Source organism: Salvelinus sp. IW2-2015, unplaced genomic scaffold (assembly GCF_002910315.2).
Source record: "Salvelinus sp. IW2-2015 unplaced genomic scaffold, ASM291031v2 Un_scaffold6652, whole genome shotgun sequence".
Lineage (NCBI taxonomy): Eukaryota > Metazoa > Chordata > Actinopteri > Salmoniformes > Salmonidae > Salvelinus > Salvelinus sp. IW2-2015.
The window spans coordinates 1-17,385 of record NW_019947914.1 but is presented as its reverse complement, the minus strand read 5'-3'; the positions used below and the strand labels follow the sequence as shown (position 1 = coordinate 17,385).

Sequence of the window (17,385 nt, the reverse complement as noted above, 5' to 3'; positions counted from 1 at the left end):
ACTTGCCTCATACAGTTTTAACTTAATTGAGCACAGGTTCCTTCATCTGTAGATGTGCGGTAATTATGCTGTGGGTAGCCTATGATATTGTGTTGGTGGGTCTCGAGGTAGCCATCCATCACCCTCCTCGAGCTGTCACCCAGGGCTTGGCGTTCCAGCTGGGAACAGAGGAGAACATCATCATTAATTTGAGTGTGACCCCCGGGCTATTCATGAACCCAGGCTTCTCTAAGCAAGTCAGCACACCGTGGAACCCGTCTCTGCCCGCTGCCCCACCCAGCTGAGACCCAGACCCACCCCGGCCCCAGAGAGGACCTGTCCTTAAAGTAGGCCCAGACCCACATCACGCCCCCAGCCCTCTGACACTCCACACTTTAAAGTTATTGAAGAAACGACTTCCAGCTTTAAGCTGGGAAATTAACGGAGAGCAAACTCGGACTCGAGAGGGGAAATTCTGAAAGTGTGATACAACATAATTTTTATCTTCAGAAATGTAATCGTTTTATGAAGATGAAGTTGAACGTAATTGCAGAGGCATTTATCGAAATCAATGTTAATTGGTGTTAACCAAATAATGACCAAATCTCAAGGGAACCAAGTGAAGATGGGGCCATGATGAGATCAAATAACACTTTAAAGTTCAGCATATATGTATTATTGGCAAAGCTGTTAAAAGACTACAAATCTCCCGTGTTGGTTTTATGAACTATCCACATTGAAATCGTCTCCAATGACAAATGTATATGTTCATTAATGGACTATATAAGTACTAACGGGAGGAATTATAATTACAATCAAACATGTTCCTCCTGTTTCACATGTTAAATTGCTCCTATTAGATCTACATCGAGATAAGGAACGACATATTAAAATCATGGCTTCATTGATTAATTGAATTGCAATCCGATGAAATCTCAAAGTCTTTGTCCCGCTCCCTGTTCGATGTTTCTCCCCAGAAATGCATCTTGAAGTTACAGTCTAGACACTGAGTGGGTTTCTTCTGACGTCAGAGGCACTGGTGTTTAAAACAACCTGCATCAGGGCTGAGGTGTTTTATACTACTGTTTTTTTTATAAAGCAAAAATATGTATTTCTGACATCAAAGTCATCCGTCTGGACAAATATATTTCACTGTCTTAATTCATTTGCACATTGTAAGAGTTAAAAAGACCAGGGGAAAAGAGAGGGCGCATTTTGGAGAGTCGTTTTGGGGGCATTTTAACAAATTAAACATGGTAGTGTGGCTCGCCCTATAAGCCTCCAGCCTACTGCCTGTGCTTACCAATCAATTGGTACATTGAAACAGTGCAAGGCTACGTTACTATAGCGAGGAGACCTGCAGGCTCGCTTTATCTCCGGATATTGGGACCTCTCTACAATGTCATATCCACAATTCGGATATCCCTACTCGTCTGCACCACAAGTAAGTTACCTTCTCGCGTATCAACTGAATATTCGGTCAGATTTCATCACTATTGATTCTTATTTTGATTAAATGTTGATCATGTGATTCACTTTCAACAAGAAAGGAGACAGCATTGTATCTTAATGCACTGTATCGGAATTGTATTATGTTACCGTAAATGTCTCATGATACCTGCTCTTTGAACGGTAAAGGTAAGGAGGGTAACCCGAACCACACGCAGTCCGACCTATGGTGAAGTGATTTCTACCGGATAATAGCCTCGGAACGTGTGCCATGTTTTTCATCTGATATCTCACATGCCGACCTGTTTTGTGGAKGTGCGYTGCTGTTGTGTCCGGGACTGGATAGATTACCCAACTGGTGTCTTTTTGGCAATCATCCATAACACGTCTTTTGGGAAAACGCATATGGGGATTCTGGAGTACAATTTAATTATAAAGTGTTGTTTTACAATTAGCCTAAACATCAATACTACTAATTCACGATATTCTATTTTTTTTAAATCCCACTGTGCGTTGTAAATAAATAGTTATTTTCTTGCATTTCAGTTCCTCATGACATCCAACTCTTTGACAACTTGCTGCGAGTCAAGCGGAAAGCATCGCTGACTCCAGGGTGACAGCCTCCGCTCAGACGCCGGTCTACTGCCCAGTGTACGAGAGCCGGTTGTTGGCACCGCCAGGCACGAGCTGAGCTCCGCAGCTGCTCTGGGGGTGTATGGGAACCGTACCCGGGAGTCAAGGCTATGGAAATTCGTGTTACTTATGGAACCGACGCGTCCGCTTTCTACTCGCTGGTATGGTTCCTATAATATAGTATAATAATATACTACTCATCTCTCTATGGCAGTGACGCTTCTATAGCACGTAGCCTACAGACACAGAGCTGTATCTATATAGCCTATAGCCTACAGTCACAGGCTGCATCTATATAGCCTATAGCCTACAGTCACAGAGCTGCATCTACAGTATAGCCTATAGCCTACAGTCACAGCTGTATCTATATAGCCTATAGCCTACAGTCACAGAGCTGTATCTAAATAGCCTTTAGTCACAGAGCTGTATCTATATAGCCTTTAGTCACAGCTCTGTATCTATATAGCCTACAGTCACAGAGCTGTATATAGCCTTTAGCCTACAGTCACAGAGCTGTGTCTTATAGCCTTTAGCCTACAGTCACAGCTCTGTATCTTATAGCCTTTGTCACAGAGCTGTATCTAAATAGCCTAGTCACAGAGCTGTGTCTATATAGCCTTTAGCCTACAGTCACAGAGCTGTGTCTATATAGCCTATATCTTCCAGTCACAGCTCTGTATCTATATAGCATATAGTCTAAAGTCACAGGACGCCCGCTTACGCACACGGTCTGACTTTTCTTGATGCACAAAACCTGTCTTCACGGTAAACAACTGCAGGCTATGACTGAATAGCCAAGTGCAACTTTTAATGACAAAGTTGAGTTTGGCAAGTGATAGTGTCAGGTGAAATATTGCACTGTAACTGCAATATGCCACCTATGTTAAGAATGGATTTGTTTATGTTACTACTTTATCTACAACATGTCTGCTGCAGTGCTCATATGTCTGTCATTGTTCCTGTATTCATTAGTTGAATGCCTACAATAACACAGATATAACTTGACTTTGCTATTTAACAACATGTTTAGTTACTGTTATTGTTTTGTGTGTGTGTGTATTGAAATGGGAACACTAGACTTTATGAGTGAAATTATTTAAAAAACAGTATACATGTATTAAGAAACAGTATACATGTATTAAGAAACAGTATACATGTAATAAGAAAACAGTATACAGTGTTAACAGAAGACAGTATACATGTTATTAAGAAACAGTATACATGTTATTAAGAACAGTATAATGTATTAGAAACAGATACATGTTATACAGTATACGTATATATATAAGTATAAACAGTCATTAATGTCAATAGTGTCACGTTTTTCCTGACTGACAGTCTGTCTTGTTCAGGGGACATTCGATACCAAAGACGCAACAGGGCCGCGCATGCAGGGATTACCCAGGCTGCAGCTTACTACCCATTGACCCCACTCTGGGACATTATCAATACGACAGGTATGGTTAACATAACTTACTACCCTATGACCTTCCTCTGCACAGTACTAATATGACAGGTATGGTTAACATAATAATATTAATATTAATCATAATAATCATAAGATTCACCATAATAGTCATAATCATAATAATAACAATATGATAACAGTAATAGTAATAACAATGATAAAATTAAATATCCTATTATTATTATTATAATAATACAAATAATAAAGATGATAGTAATAACATATTAATAATAACATCAATAATAATAATGATACAATAATAATGATGATAGTAATAACATTCATAGTAATAATATTAAGGGTAATATATATTGTTGTACTATCTGTGTGATCCTACTCTGCACAGTACCATATGAATTAGCAACATTACACACATAATTAGTTCTGTCAAATGGTAGCCCATTTCCCAATCCTTCATAGTGTGTGTTCACTGACATAAGTCACCTTACCTCTAAGTTAACAACTATTAGAAAACGCTCTGTCTGTTACAGTACTGGCTTCCAAATGGTCTGGGAATATCATGCCTGATCAAATTCATAGGATTAGTTGATGAGTTGCCAAACTTGAAACTGTCTTATTGAAGTGTATAATAGGCTTACATGAACTCCACTAGAGGAGTCGGACATAGTTATATCCTGGGCTTAGCCTCCAGGAGGACCCAGAGTGCTGAATATTACACTAATGCTTTAGGCCCTTTCACCTGGGGCTGCATCATTACACTCAATCAGACAATTCTCCAGTCTGCTTGCCCAGTCTTCTGGATGGAGAGACAGCTAGCTTAGCGGTCCCTGTGTTTTACTCACCTAGCAGTCAGTCTTCTGGATGGAGAGACAGCTAGCCTAGCGGGGCCCTGTGTTTACTCACCTAGCAGTCAGTCTTCTGGATGGAGAGACATAGCCTAGCGGTGCCTGTGTTTACTCACCTAGCAGTCAGTCTTCTGGATGGAGAGACAGCTAGCTTAGCGTGCCCTGTGTTTACTCACCTAACAGTCAGTCTTCTGATGGAGAGACAGCTAGCTAGCGGTGCCCTGTGTTTACTCACCTAGCAGTCAGTCTTCTGGATGGAGAGACAGGCTAGCTTAGCGGTGCCCTGTGTTTACTCACCTAGCAGTCAGTCTTCTGGATGGAGAGACAGCTAGCCTAGCGGTGCCTGTGTTTACTCACCTAGCAGTCAGTCTTCTGGATGGAGAGACAGCTAGCTTAGCGGTGCCTGTGTTTATTCACCTAGCAGTCAGTCTTCTGGATGGAGAGACAGCTAGTTAGCGGTGCTCCTGGTTTTACTCACCTAGCAGTCAGTCTTCTGGATGGAGAGACAGCTAGATTAGCGGTGCCCTGTGTTTACTCACCTAGCAGTCAGTCTTCTGGATGGAGAGACAGCTAGTTAGCAGTGCTCTGTGTTTACTCACCTAGCAGTCAGTCTTCTGGATGGAGAGACAGCTAGCCTAGCGGTGCCTGTGTTTATTCACCTAGCAGTCAGTCTTCTGGATGGAGAGACAGCTAGATTAGCGGTGCTCTGTGTTTATCACCTAGCAGTCAGTCTTCTGGATGGAGAGACAGCTAGATTAGCAGTGCCCTGGTTTATTCTCACCTAGCAGTCAGTCTTCTGGATGGAGAGACAGCTAGTTAGCGGTGCCTGTGTTTACTCACCTAGCAGTCAGTCTTCTGGATGGAGAGACAGCTAGCCTTGGCGTGCCCTGTGTTTTACTCACCTAGCAGTCAGTCTTCTGGAGGAGAGACAGCTAGCTAGCGGTGCTCTGTGTTTACTCACCTAGCAGTCAGTCTTCTGGATGGAGAGACAGCTAGCTATGGGTGCCTGTGTTTACTCACCTCAGTCAGTCTTCTGGATGGAGAGACAGCTAGCCTAGCGGTGCCCTGTGTTTACTCACCTAGCAGTCAGTCTTCTGGATGGAGAGACAGCTAGCTAGCGGTGCCCTGTGTTTACTCACCTAGCAGTCAGTCTTCTGGATGGAGAGACAGTCTAGCTTAGCAGTGCCCTGTGTTTATTCACTAGCAGTCAGTCTTCTGGATGGAGAGACAGCTAGCTTAGCGGTGCCCTGTGTTACTCACCTAGCAGTCAGTCTTCTGGATGGAGAGACAGCTAGCTTAGCGTGCCCTGTGTTACTACCCTAACAGTCAGTCTTCTGGATGGAGAGACAGCTAGCCTAGCGGTGCTCTGTGTTACTCACCTAACAGTCAGTCTTCTGGATGGAGAGACAGCTAGCCTAGCGGTGCCCGTGTTTTACTCACCTAGCAGTCAGTCTTCTGGATGGAGAGACAGCTAGCCTACGGTGCCCTGTGTTACTCACCTAGCAGTCAGTCTTCTGGATGAGAGAGACAGCTAGCTAGCGGTGCTCTGTGTTACTCACCTAGCAGTCAGGTCTTCTGGATGGAGAGACAGCTAGCTAGCGGTGCCCTGTGTTTACTCACCTACAGTCAGTCTTCTGGATGGAGAGACAGCTAGCCTAGCGGTTGCCCTGTGTTACTCACCTAACAGTCAGTCTTCTGGATGGAGAGACAGCTAGCCTAGCGTGCCCTGTGTTTACTCACCTAGCAGTCAGTCTTCTGGATGGAGAGACAGCTAGATTAGCGGTGCTCTGTGTTACTCACCTAGCAGTCAGTCTTCTGGATGGAGAGACAGCTAGATTAGCGGTGCTCTGTGTTACTCACCTAGCAGTCAGTCTTCTGGATGGAGAGACAGCTGTACGGTGCTCTGTGTTACTCACCACAGTCAGTCTTCTGGATGGAGAGACAGCTAGTTAGCGGTGCTCTGTGTTACTCACCTAGCAGTCAGTCTTCTGGATGGAGAGGACAGCTAGCCTAGCGGTGCCCTGTGTTTACTCACCTAGCAGTCATCTTCTGGATGGAGAGACAGCTAGCCTAGCGGTGCCCTGTGTTACTCACCTAGCAGTCAGTCTTCTGGATGGAGAGACAGCTAGCTAGCGTGCCCTGTGTTTACTCACCTAGCAGTCAGTCTTCGGATGGAGAGACAGCTAGCCTAGCGGTGCCCTGTGTTTTTACTCACCTAGCAGTCAGTCTTCTGGATGGAAGACAGCTAGCTAGCGGTGCCCTGTGTTTACTCACCTAGAGTCAGTCTTCTGGATGGAGAGACAGCTTAGCCTAGCGGTGCCCTGTGTTTACTCACCTAGCAGTCAGTCTTCTGGATGGGAGACAGCTAGCCTTAGCGGTGCCCTGTGTTTACTCACCTAGCAGTCAGTCTTCTGGATGGAGAGACAGCTAGCCTAGCGGTCCCTGTGTTACTCACCTAGCAGTCAGTCTTCTGGATGGAGAGACAGCTAGCTTAGCGGTGCCCTGTGTTTACTCACCTAGCAGTCAGTCTTCTGGATGGAGAGACAGCTAGCCTAGCGGTGCCCTGTGTTTACTCACCTAGCAGTCAGTCTTCTGGATGGAGAGACAGCTAGGCTAGCGGTGCCCTGTGTTTTACTCACCTAGCAGTCAGTCTTCTGGATGGAGAGACAGCTAGCCTAGCGTGCCCTGTGTTTACTCACCAAGCAGTCAGTCTTCTGGATGGAGAACAGCTAGCTTAGCGGTGCCCTGTGTTTACTCACCTAACAGTCAGTCTTCTGGATGGAGGACAGCTAGCCTAGCGGTGCCCTGTTTTACTCACCTACAGTCAGTCTTCTGGATGGAGAGACAGCTAGCTTAGCGGTGCCCTGTTTTTTACTCACCTAGCAGTCAGTCTTCTGGATGGAGAGACAGCTAGCTTAGCGGTGCCCTGTGTTTACTCACCTAACAGTCAGTCTTCTGGATGGAGAGACACAAGCTAGCCTAGCGGTGCCCTGTTTTTACTCACCTAGCAGTCAGTCTTCTGGATGGAGAGACAGCTAGCTTTAGCGGTGCCCTGTTTTTACTCACCTAGCAGTCAGTCTTCTGGATGGAGAGACAGCTAGCCTAGCGTGCCCTGTGTTTACTCACCTAACAGTCAGTCTTCTGGATGGGAGACAGCTAGCCTAGCGGTGCCCTGTGTTATACTCACTAAACAGTCAGTCTTCTGGATGGAGAGACAGCTAGCTATGGGTGCTCTGTGTTACTCACCTACAGTCAGTCTTCTGGATGGAGAGACAGCTAGCCTAGCGGTGCCCTGTGTTTACTTCCTAACAGTCAGTCTTCTGGATGGAGAGACAGCTAGCCTAGCGGTCCCTGTGTTTACTCACCTAGCAGGGCTGGAGCTCACTCATATAGGGCATTGTTCATTTGTAAAAGCTCCCCTTAGGTGTGTTGGGCTGCAGTGTACTGCTGGATGAATCAACACTATGCATTCTAATGGACGGGACACACAGGAGTTGTTATCTTACCTCTCTTCTGCTACAGGACCCTGTATATAGATATATAGGCCTACTGTTACAAAGAGACACTGTTGTAACTCTACATCTTCACTACTAGATATGGCTGTATGGACGGAGGGAACCAGGAGGAAGAACGCCACCCGGGAGACGACCAGCACGCTGAAGGCCTGGCTACAGGAGCACAGAGAGAAGAACCCCTACACCCACCAAGGGAGAAGAAGATCATGTTGGCCATCATTACTAAGATGACCCTGACGCAGGTGTCCACCTGGTTTGCCAACGCCAGGGGAGGCTGAAAAGGAGAACAAGATGACGTGGCCTCCGAGGAACAAGTGTTCTGATGAGAAGAGAATATGAGAGGATGATGAGGCGTCTCAGGAGGAGGAACGTCAACAGTGAGAACAACGATGATGGTCAGTCCAGGTTCTTTATGTAACAAATTAACTGTTTCTAGTCCTGGTTCTTATGTAACAAATTAACTGTGTTCTAGTCCTGGGTCTTTATGTAACAAATTAACTGTGTTCTAGTCCAGGTTCTTTATGTAACAAAATTAACAGTGTTCTAGTCCTGGTTCTTATGTAACAAATTAACAGTGTTTTGTCCTGGTTCTTTATGTAACAAATTAACAGTGTTCTAGTCCTGGTTCTTTATGTAACAAATAACAGTGTTCTAGAGTCCTGGTTCTTTATGTATAACACACTAACAGGTGAATAGTCCTGGTTCTTTATATAACACACTAACAGGTGCAATCAGTTCCTGGTTCTTTATATAACACACTAACAGGTGAATAGTCCTGGTTCTTTATGTAACAAATTAACAGGTGAACAGTCCTGGTTCTTTATTTTTATTTTTAACTAGGCAAGTCAGTGAAGAACAAATTCTTATTTACAATGACGGCCTAGGATCAGTGGGTTAACTGCCTTGTTCAGGGGCAGAATGACAGATGTTTACCTTGTCAGCTCGGGGATTCAATCTAGCAACCTTTCGGTTACTGGCCCAGCACTCTAACCACTAGGCTACCTGCTGCAGTTTATGCAACACATTACCAGTGGAATAGTCCTGCTGCAGTTTATGCAACACATTACCAGTGGAATAGTCCTTTACCAGAGGAAGTATGAACCTAAATGTATCATGGAAATGGCCTAACACTCTAACCACTAGGCTACCTGCTGCAGTTTATGCAACACATTACCAGTGGAATAGTCCTTTACCAGAGGAAGTATGAACCTAAATGCAYCATGGGAATGGCCTAAAGGCCTAATGGAAATGAAACACCTTCGGACTGCTTTAGGAGGGTTTTATAGATACATCAAAAAGATACATCAAAGCTTGTATGCACAAGATACACATACATCTAGTTACCACAATGTTACAATGTTATTCCCCATGTATTCTGCTGTGATGTAAAGTGCTATGAAAGTGCATGGACATCTACCTCAACGTCTTTGAATAGGCACATCTGATAGGCCTAAGCTCGTTGCAATAATGKGATGCTAAATGCTTCAATGATATTTGACAGTGATACTTTCATTACAGTTTGTATTCCCCTCTTATCGCTGATGTCTCGTGTCTGTTCATTTCCAGAGAAAGATAAGGATCTCGCGCTGAGTGACCTGGACGACTTCGACATGATAGAATCAGAGAGCTCGGAGTGCGAGCTCAAACACCGGTACCTCATGAACACTCACATGACGACCACTGACTGTCCGAACGACCATCTGAAGGACACATCTTTAAAGATCAGCATACCCGTGTCCCTGGGCGGGGAGCAGCAGCTCAGTAAAACCTCACCAGAGGGCTGCGACAGCCGGCAGGGGAAAGCTTGCTACCAACAACAGATACTGGACGGCAAACCACGGATTTGGTCGTTGGCTCAGACGGCCACGTCTCTGAACCAGGCGGAGTACCCGTCCTGTATGTTGAGGTGTCAGCCTCAGCCGGGCCTGCCCGCCTCTCCGGCCGCCCCCTCCCCTATCACGGTTCTAGACAGACGGCAGGACTCTCCCGTTACAACTCTCAGAAACTGGGTGGATGGGGTTTTCCACGACCCGTTGTTCAGACACAGTACTTTGAACCAGGCCCTGACCAACACCACGGTCTCGTGGACCACGACCACCAAGGGTTCGATACTAGAGACCGGCGCTCTGGAACGTTCTGTTGGGAGCGTCAAAGGACTTCCGTCTCTACAGCACCAAGACTCCACGAAGGACAATATGAATTTCCCTAAAACTGTGAACAAACACTTCTGCTCTTAACACACCAAACCTGCTTTAGTTTATTCTTCTGTGGGGGCGACTTTTTTTTGGTTGCAAGGATATATTTATGTAATCATATTGGCATTTCACTGGTGAAACTTCCAAACAGGATTCGTTTGAGCGTATTGCTATTTCGTTAAAAAGCACGTAGGCCTGCCTACAATCTAATGTATCTAAATGTATAACTGACAGTTAACATTAGAAATATKTTTTTTTTTACATTATTCTTTTTCTTATAGCATGCAGATGTTAATCATTTCTATTAAACATTCTTTAAAAAGCAGCCGTCATTAATCGATGGTTTGTGAGTATCACTGATGAAAGAAAAAGGTCACAAATCACCAGTTCTCCTAAATAGAAGGAGTGTGTTTCAAGTTTGTTCACAAATAAAACGTCGGTTTCTGATGAGATTGTGTTCAGATTGCGTCAATGCTGGTCGCTGTCAATGAGCTGAAATTATAGCCTAAACGTTTTAGAATTTGCGATAACAAAATTATCTTTCCGTCTTCATCGCCTTGTCTTTAGCTTATCCTATCTTTTTATTTGCTTTTGTCGCCATTAAGAGATCGTCCGAAGTAGAGAAATACAATGTTTACCATATCTTTCTGGCAAGTGTTGCTTTATAGGCCTATTCACAAGGACCTATTTCTTCAAACACGCAGAATTCAAGCCAATAATGACTGACAGTACATAAAACGTTATGTTTTTTAAAGCTGTTAAATCTATAATCATAAATATAGTTTTTGAGTCAGTCAACGTCTCCTCTCTCACAGTGACAGGGGGGTGAGAGAGAGAGAGAGAGAGAGAGAGAGAGAGAGAGCCTTCAACATTAATACCAGCTGGCGGGAGATGTTGCTTATTACTCCGCCATAAATAGCCTATAATTGGGATATATTCCTTCATAGCTCGGTCAGACTATCGATCTTCACTCCTCCTGATAATATGATGGAGACATCTAAACCTGATCTTTGATCTCTGATCCAGCTGGAAGAGGGCTCACTTATTCCACGTGGCCGCTAATATTGGCAACAGCCGAGATCATCTGGAGTCAAGTTTTCCTCCAGACACGAACCCCTCAGTGCTCTCCAGCCGCCTGCTGAAGGGCTTCACCACAACACACGTCTTGGAGTGAAAAGGGCAACGGAACCTGAATTAGTTGTTCTAGATAAAAGGGCAAAAATAAAGAGTGGAGGGTACTTGACAGTAATGGCCTGTGTGAGCTCCTGGGGGACAGCGGGCCTGAGAGGGAAAGAGAGCTCCTCAGAGAGAAAGCTGCTCTGAGAGAGATGAGGCGTTTTAATGTGAAGCCAAACGATTGAGATCTTCCCTGGAACAAGTAGAACAGAGCTGCCGGCTGGACAAAGTATTTATCCTGTCTGGATGTTTTTATTTGTTCTGCCAGACCAGTTTCACCTTCAGCGCCATATTGATATTGTAGCAGGATAGAGAAGTTGACGTTATACCGAAACACAACAGGCATTTARAATTCAATAGCAACTGAAATACAAGAGACGGCCATATGACTTGGTGGCAACATTTAACAACATGTTATTCCTTTTATTGTAGGGCCTAAAACAGGTGTGATGTCTTCATTTCAATGAGCACATGGGAAACAAGATGCTGTCGAGATTTGTGTCAAATATAAACCTACAAAAATAGGCTACAGATTTTACAATTGGTCACCGATAAACTGAAAGATCAATTTATATTTGTAAGAGAATAATATTGAGGAGGACATTCTACTGGAACTTTTCACCAAAGGGGCTATTTCCCTTTCTATTTCAGCAAAGAAAGAGAGAGCGAGAGAGAGAGAAGTGGTTTTTAAACAGGCAGACAAATCATTCATCCGTAGCGAATTCAAAACACACAGAGGAGCGGAGGGTAAATTAGCAGCGCTGCTTTCCTACATAGAGAACCAAATAAAAGTGTAATCAGCGACCGCGTTGCTTTTCATTAAGCGGGTTTGGACAGGAGAACATATTCCGCTTCGACAGGGGAGCAGGACCCCCAGGAAATAAACTATACTGTCAGACTCAGAGTCATAAGATAATTCCTTCAGCTCCATTAACAACTCTTATGCCGCAGGAAACGGGGCTCCCAGAAAACATCTCCAGATCTAAAAGCTTTATCGACCTGCAGCCCTCTGCTGATGGTTCCGAGAGGGCTTTTTCAACTTGAAGGGACCGTCGTCCGTCCAGCAGAAGGTAATAGACTTTGACACAACACATGTAACTGGGAAATAAGCGGAGGAGAAGAGCAGCCTCAGTTAAAACGACACTTAAACGTACCTATTAGAGGTTTAAAAACTTAAATAAGATGTAAGACAAGTTGCCTCCAGACACACACTTATAATCAAATAGCTTATCATCGAATTTAGAAAATTATTAGGGACGAATAAGAGCAGACATATATCCGTAGGTCTATCTAACGTCTGAGCTACACAAGTAACGGTCCTTTTAGAAATAGTATATTGTGGAATGTTTGAAATAATGTATTTCTTATCTATCGTGTAATTGCAGTTGAGACCACAATGTCAAGGATAATTTGTAGACAACATAAATTACTGACAGGGAGATGTATTCACTTAATTTGAGGACAACTGATTCCTGCCGCTGTGGTGTATAACTGAAACAAATCGGACCGTCTGTTTCTTACAGCTGTATAACATGCTGTAATGGTGTATGAAAGAGTAAAATTAAAACAGATCGGACGATGTATTAATGAGGAAAATGTTTTCAAAATATTCTCAGGATTCAGGACATTTTGTCCAGAAGTGTTCCGCAACCACGAACTCGCTCTCCCCAGAGAACACAAGATCACATGAATACGACAGTCATAAATATATTTACACAATCATTTAAACTCGCAATAATGACTGGGTTTCTGTAAGCATTGTGTGACATCGGCTGATGTAAAAAGGCATTTATTAAATACATTTGATGTGATTGAATTGATTGATTGCTATTTAATCGACCCTTTTATCTATTAATTCGATTTTCTGGAATTAAATGTAAAAAAAGGGTTTGAGAAAAATATTTAATGAAGATGGAAACTGCGAGACTTTTTTGTTAAATGTATGTTCACTTCTGAAACGTGTTTTTTCCAAACTGCTCCAAACAACACACACGAATATTCACAATAAACACCTTCCACAAGGCCCAAAGGTATATAATCAGAGCCCCAAATACTTAGTCACTTCCACTGTCTCCATGAGGTTTGGTCAATTATTCCTGTACGACTTCTACCGAAGGTAGCTCCTCTCCCTGTTCGGGCGGCGCTCGCCGGTCGGCGTCGCCGGTCTACTAGCATCACCGATCCCTTTTCTTTTTCTGTTTGTTTTGTCTTTGGTTCTTTTTTCACACCTGGTTTCATTTGCCTTCATTTCTGTGTGTAATATATTTGACCTGTTTGCTGCCTAGGTTTGTGAAGGGATTGTTCTTTCATTGTCGTGCTCGGTGAGGTTATGCCATTCTTTGTGTTTTCACGGATCATAAGAGGTTATTGTCGAAACTCGTGCGTTTGTACGGGTTTCTCTGTTGTCGAGGGCGTTGTATTTCTTTAAGGTGCCATATCTGTGTTGGGGGACTGGCAATTAAAGTACGCTTCTCAGACAGTCTCTGCTCTCACTTGCGCCTGACTCCTTCACCTACTCCTCTAAATGCAACAATTATCACATTTCCTTATTTAGAGATAATATTTCAAGATGGCTACAGAGTGAACTGGAAGAGATATGAGTGGTTAGTTATAGGGTTAGATATGAGATGGTTAGATATGAGATGGTTAGTGAGATATGAGATGGTTATGTTAGATGGTTATAGAGGGTTATAGGTTAGATATGAGATGGTTATAGGGTTAGATATGAAATGGTTATAGGTTAAGATATGAATAGTAATAGGTTGAGATAGAAGATGGTAGATATGAGATGGTTATATAGATTAGATATGAGATGGTTATAGGGTTAGATATGAGATGGTATAGGGTTAGATATGTGTAACGGTCGTCCCCTCCTCTTCGTGCTGAAAGAGGAGGAGTAGGGATGGACATGTTGGACCAAGCGGCAGCGGAAATGTTGAACATTAACGAATAGTTATTAAAGTAAGACTACACAAAACACTTTAACAAAGACGACAAAACAAGTAAACGATTAGACAGACCTGACTGGAGAACTTGACAAATAACCGAAGAACGCAACGAAACAGGAAGCAGACTACATACACCGATATCGACAAACTGAAACAGTCCCGTGTGGTAAACATACAGACCACGGAAGACAACCTACCGCACAAACAAACAGTGTGAAACAGCTACCTATAATGATTCTCCAAATCAGTCAGGAAATGAATAACACCTGTCCTGATTGAGAACATATAAGGCTAACAAACAAGAACCTAAACAAAGAAACACGTAACATAGAATGCCCACCCCAACCTCACGCCCTTACTTCTAATATCTCAAACACATACAAAAATAAGAGAAAACAGGTCAGGAACGTGTGACAAAATGAGATTGGTTAGATATGAAGATGGGTAGAGGGTTAGAGAGAGTTGGTCAACAGTCATGACGTGACAAATATGTCCTCATACAAGACCGTACTAGTAGCCTTCAGACCCAGAGGCCCGGGAGCCCATGCTGCAAAGACCTCTGTTGTGCCCATCAGCCCAGAAGCCCATACTGCAGACCCTGTTAGTGTCCTATCAGCCCAGAGCCATACTAGAGACCCTTAAGTGTTATGCACCCTGTGCACTAGTTCAGTCCTTCAGGCAGGACCCCATACTGCCAGACGCTGTTAGTGTCATAATCAGCCCAGATGCAATACTGCAGACCGTTAGTGTCCTATTCACCCAGAGCCCAATACTGCAGACCCTGTTTAGTGTCGCTATCAGGCCAGAGCACCATCTGGAAGACCCCGCTTAGTGTACCTATCAGCAAGAGCCCATATGCTGCAAAGACCCTGTTAGTGTCCTATCAAGCCCAGACCCTTATCTGCAGACCCCTGTTTTAGTGTCGTACTCAGCCCAGAGCCATACTTGCAGACGCCTGTTAATGTCCTAGTTGTCAGCCCAGAGCCCATTCTGCAGACCCTGTAGTGTCACCTATTAGCCCAGAGCCCAACTGCAGGACCCTGTTAGTGTCCTATCAGCCCAGAAAGCCCATACTGCAGACCCTGTTAGTGTCCTGATCAGAGCGCCAAAGCCCTATACTGCAGCAAACCATCTGCACTTGTTAGGTGGTCCATCAGGCCGCAGAGCCCATACTGCAGACCCTGTTAGTGTCCTATTCAGCCCAGAAGCCCCATACTGCAGACCCTGTTAGTTCCTATCAGCCCAGAGCCCATACTGCAGACCCTGTTAGTGTCCTATTCAGCCCAGAGCCATACTGCAGACCCCTGTTGGTCCTATCAGCCCAGAGCCCATCTGCAGACCCTGTTAGTGCCTATCAGCCAGAGCCCATACTGCAGACCTGTTAGTGCCCTATCAGCCCAGAGCCCATACTGCAGACCCTGTTAGTGTCCTATCAGCCCAAGCCCATCTGCAGACCTGTTAGTGTCCTATCAGCCCAGACCCATTACTGCAGACCCTGTTAGTTTCCTATCAGCCCAGAAGCCCATACTGCAGACCCTGTTAGTGTCCTATCAGCCCAGAGCCCATACTGCAGACCCTGTCTAGTGTCCTATCAGCCCAGAGCCCAACTGGCAGACCCGTTAGTGTCCTATCACCCCAGAGCCCATACTGCAGACCCTGTAGTGTCCTATCAGCCCAGAGCCCATAACCTGCAGACGACTGCCTAGTGTCCTATCAGCCCAAGCCCATACTGCAACCTGTGTTAGTGTCTATCAGCCCAGAGCCCATACTGCAGACCGTGTAGTGTCCTATCAGCCAGAGCCCATACTGGCAGACCCTGTTAGTGTCCTATCAGCCCAGAGCCCATACTGCAGACCCTGTTAGTGTCTATCAGCCCAGAGCCCATTCACTGCATAACCCTGTTAGTGTCCTATCAGCCCAGAGCCCATACTGCAGACCCTGTAGTGTCCTATCAGCCAGAGCCCATACTGCAGACCCTGTTAGTTCCTATCAGCCCAGAGCCCATACTGCAGCCCTGTTAGTGTCCTATCAGCCCAGAGGCCCATACTGCAGACCCTGTTAGTGTCCTAATCAGCCCAGAGCCCATACTGCAGACCCTGTTATGGTCCTATCAGCCCAGAGCCCATACTGCAGACCCTGTTAGTGTCCTAATCAGCCCAAGCCCCATACTGGCAGACCCTGTTTAGTGTCCTTATCAGCCCAGAGCCCATACTCCAACTTTACCTAGCCAGACCCATATGACTTTTTTTTATTTACCTTATTTAACCAGGTCGCGCCAAGTTAGAACAAGTCTTATACAACTGCACCCTGCAAAATAAAGCAAAATCAGTGCAACAAAACAACAACACAAATTCACGGGATAGACAAAACGTACATCAAATAACACAATAGATAATAATATATACAGTGTGGCAAATGTAGTAAGATTGGGAGGAACTACGGATATAAGAGCCAACGTCAACTCACCAAAGGGTGTAGGTCCTGCACAACGCATCACCCGGGTGCAAACATACCCTGCCCTCCATGACACCTACAGCACCCGATGTCCACAGGAAGCCAAAAGATCATTACAAACAACAACCACCTCGAGCCACTGCCTGTCACCCGATACATCCAGAAGGGCAGGTCTAGCAGGTGCATTCAAAGCAGGACCGAGAGACTGAAAAACAGCTCTATCTTCAAGGCACATTCAGATGTAAACAGCCATACTAAACATTGAGCTGGCTGCTCCTCCCATGCATACTGACTCATCTCAACCACTTAATAATGAAAAATGAATGTAATAAGTATCACTAAATCTAAATCAAATTTCAAATGTATTTATATAGCCCTTCGTAAATCAAGCTAATATCTCGAAGTGCTGTACAAGAAACCAGCCTAAAACCCCAAACAGCAAAGCAATGCAGGTGTAGAAGCCGGGGCTAGGAAAAAACTACCTAGAAAAGGCGAAGAACCTAGGAAGAAACCTAGAGAAACCAGCTAATGAAGGGCCAGTCCTCTTCTGCGTGTGCCCAGTGGAGATTATAAAGAAGAATTTTCAAACTTCATAGATACAAGCAGGTCAGACACGTAAATAATCACAGTGTTGTAGAGGGGGCAACAGGGAACAGGCACCTCAAAGAGTAAATATGAACATTACCTCTAGATGGCGCCAGAGGTGTGGAGCCAGAAACAGCAGGGGGTACAGCTCCAGACACCAGCTTCAGAAGGGGGATG

General features: G+C 44.6%; 1 pseudogene; it reads left to right on the top strand.

Annotated features, from left to right (window-relative positions):
* The first annotated feature begins 1,044 nt into the window (after nucleotides 1-1,044).
* LOC112078991 (iroquois-class homeodomain protein irx-4-A-like) lies at nucleotides 1,045-10,845 on the top strand (annotated as a pseudogene).
* Nucleotides 10,846-17,385: the final 6,540 nt, after the last annotated feature.